Source organism: Neovison vison, chromosome 4 (genome assembly GCF_020171115.1).
Source record: "Neovison vison isolate M4711 chromosome 4, ASM_NN_V1, whole genome shotgun sequence".
Lineage (NCBI taxonomy): Eukaryota > Metazoa > Chordata > Mammalia > Carnivora > Mustelidae > Neogale > Neogale vison.
The window spans coordinates 179,491,687-179,495,289 of NC_058094.1; the positions used below are offsets into that span (position 1 = coordinate 179,491,687).

The 3,603-nt window shown below is 40.8% G+C and overlaps 1 pseudogene; it reads left to right on the plus strand.

Annotated features, from left to right (window-relative positions):
* The first annotated feature begins 916 nt into the window (after window positions 1–916).
* LOC122905422 lies at window positions 917–2,205 on the plus strand (annotated as a pseudogene).
* The last annotated feature ends 1,398 nt before the right edge of the window (window positions 2,206–3,603 follow it).

Genomic DNA, 3,603 nt, shown 5'->3' on the forward strand with positions numbered 1-3,603 from the left:
GGGTCCTAGGATCAAGTGCTGTATTGGGCTCTTTGCTCAATGGGGACCCTGCTTCTCCCGTTGCTCACTGTTCCCCCTGCTTGTGCTTTCTCTCTCTCTCTCTGGCAAATAAAATAAATAAATAAATAAATAAAAATCATTAAAAAAACCCCCAGAACAAAACAAAACGAGACAAGCATAAATCCATGGAAGAGATTTTCATTCATTTAATATCATTTATTACATATGTATTTTCCGTGTACTGTGGTAGATGTACTATGATCAAGAGGATTGGGTTGCCCTTAAATATTCAATTCTGATTACACAATTTTAAATGACCACAATGAAGAAGGAAAGAAGGAGTTGTCTGAAGAAGGCAGTATGCTATTATGAGATATTTTCTGATTAGTTCAGATTCTAATACAAAATTTGTAAATGGTGGAAGTAAGGAAATATAACCAAGTATGAATAGGGAGAATGTCATAAATCTGTAAAAACGCTAAGGCCCCAAATGAGAGTTGCAGATCTGCTGAGGACAAATAAAATGTTTGTAAATCATATTTAGAGCAAAAAGATAACAGGAGAATTAGGTCTGATGCTTGAGGCTAGCTCTGTAATGTGGACAAGTAGCAGAGTAAACAGAATTCTTTTGAGTCTCTCTTTTATGTCAAGGAGAATGTTTTCATACTTAAAAAGGTAAAACAAAAGTGGCCTGGAAGGAACTGGAGCCTAAGATGGATGAGAAATGAAGTATAGAGGTCCAAATAATTTCAGTCAACTAGACTGCATGACCTGTGTCCTGCAAACTCAGTCCAGAATGAATAGTTGAACATATGTGATTTTGAAAATCAAGGAGAATGACACCAAGACCAGATATCAGCAAATACAGTGGCAACTTTCCAAAAGAAGAAGATGGATTGCTTTCCTGTCTTGCAAAATGGCAGGCGAAAACGCCGAGAAGCCCGATACTAAGGAGAAGTAACCTGGAGCCAAGAAGGCTGATGCTGGTGGCAAGGTCAAGAAGGGTAACCTCGAGGCTAAAATGCCAAAGCAGGTGAAGCTCCATTGCAGCCGAAACCCTGTCCTTGTCAGAGGAATTGGTGGATGTTTCCGATTGGCTATGTAGTCCAGGAAAGCCATGTACAAGAGGAAGTATTCAGCAGCTAAATCCAGGGTTGACAAGAAAAAGAAGTTTCTTGGGGTGCCTGGGTGGCTCAGTGGGTTAAAGCCTCTGCCTTCAGCTCGGGTCATGGTCTCAGAGTCCTGGGATTGAGCCTTGCGTTGGGCTCTCTGCTCAGTGGGGAACCTGCTTCCTCCTCTCTCTCTGGCTGCCTCTCTGCCTACTTGTGATCTCTGTCAAATAAATAAATAAAGAGGTGACTGGGTGGCTCAGTCGTTAAGTGTCTGCCTTTGGCTCAGGTCATGATCCCACAGTCCTGGGATCAAGCCCCGCATCGGGCTCCCTGCTCAGTGGGGAGCCTGCTTCTCCCTCTCCCACTGCTGCTCTGCCTGCTTGTTCTCTCTAGCTTTCTCTGTCAAATAAATAAATAAAAAAAAAAAAATCGTTAAATAAATAAATAAATAAAATCTTAAAAAAAAAAAAAAGAAAAAGAAGGTTCTTGCTACTGTCACAAAACCTATTATTGGTGACAAGAATGGTAGTACCCGAGTGGTTAAACTTTGCAAAATATCTAAGTATTATCCTACTGAAGATGTGTCTCAAAAGCTACTGAGCCACGGCAGAAACTTTCCAGTCAGCATTTGAGAAAACTGAACTAGCATCACTCCTGGCACCATTTTGATCATTCTTACTGAGCGCTACAGACGCAAGAAGGTGGCTTTCCTGAAGCAACTGAGCACTGTCTTGCTAGCTGTGACCGGACCTATGGCCTTCAGTCAGGTTCCTCTGCATAGAACAACAGAAATTTGTCATTGCTACCTCCACCAAAATTGCTATCAACAGTGTGAAAATCCCCAAACACCTCACTGATACTTACTCAGGATGAAGAAGCTGTATATAGCCCTAGACACCAGGAAGGGGAGATCTTCAACATGGAGAAAGAGAAATGTGAGATTACAGGGTAGTGCGAGGTTGATCAGAAAGATGTGAACTCACAAATTCTGCCAAAAATCAAAGCTGTTCTTCAGCTTCAGGGCTACCTCCTCTCTGTGCTTTTTCCCACAAATGGAGTTTACCCTCATAAATTGATGTTCCAATTTTCTTAGAAAGAGGGGTACCTGGATGGCTCAGTATATTAAGTGTCTGACTTTGGCTTAGGTCATGAACTTTGGGTCCTGGGACGGAGCTCCCTTTCAGGCTCTGTACACAGGGGGAGTCTGCTTCTCCCTCTCTCTCTCTCTCTAAAATAAATAAATAAAATTAAAAATAAATAAATAAAGTATCTTACAAAGAACCTAATTAAATAACTGATCCATTAAAAGAAAAGAAGGGACGCCTGGGTGGCTTAGTTGGTTAAGCGGCTGCCTTTGGCTCAGGTCATGATCCCAGCGTCCTGGGATCGAGTCCCACATTGGGCTCCTTGCTTGGCAGGGAGCCTGCTTCTCCCTCTGCCTCTGCCTGCCACTCTGTCTGCCTGTGCTTGCTCTCGCTTCTCTCTCTATGACAAATAAATAAATAAAATCTTTAAAAAAATAAAAAATAAAAGAAAAGAAGAAGGTGGAGTGCTCAAACCCAATTTTGCTCCTGAGCAAGATTCAGGAAGGGATTATTTGAAGTATCATTTAGGGCCTTTCACCAAGTATACACATTATTAGAAGTGAGAGTTTGCTAGGGACATGTATTTTCAGATTCACCTTTCTTTATTTTGATAGGATTAATGAATTTGTGAAAAAGTGAAAAATGATAGTAATCCAGGCTTCTACAAGGTTTTAGAATAGTTTTCTTTTCTTTTTTTTTTTTAAGGATTTTATTTATTCATCTGACAGAGATCACAAGTAGGCAGAGAGGCAGGCAGAGAGAGGGGGGAAGCAGGCTCCCCACAGAGCAGAGAGCCTGATGCGGAGCTCGATCCCAGAATCCTGGGATCATGACCTGAGCCAAAGGCAGAGGCTTTAACCCACTGAGCCACCCAGGTGCCTCTAGAATAGTTTTCTTATTACATCTTTCAGACTCCAAGGTCCTTGAGCACAAGGGATTATGCTCCATTTGTCTTTGGGTCTCCAATGCCTGAAAGAGTTCTTAATAGTTTGCTAGATAAATAAGTATGTTAAATGAATAAAGCATACAGAAATATGGGTCCGATGCTGGTACAATAGGGCAATCTTGCCTGAAAGATCCAGCCAATGGATAGGTATCAAACTAGACAAAAGAGAAGTTCAAAGTGTGAAATGATAGGTAAAGCACAATACAAACTTGGTTTTGAAAATGATACATTTGTGTGAAATAATAGAGAAAACTTTTATGTATTTCAGAAGGGAGTGTCTGGTTACTTAGTATGGCTGTTCTAGTTAGCAGTCAATAATATTCATTGAAATTAAATATTTGACTCCTGAGTAGATATCAGAGATACTCTTCACAGAACCTTAAGAAACAGAAATGAGAATGTTTATTCTAATTTTTAAAATTTTGTTTGTAGCAAAGGACAGGAAGCAACATAGGGGCGG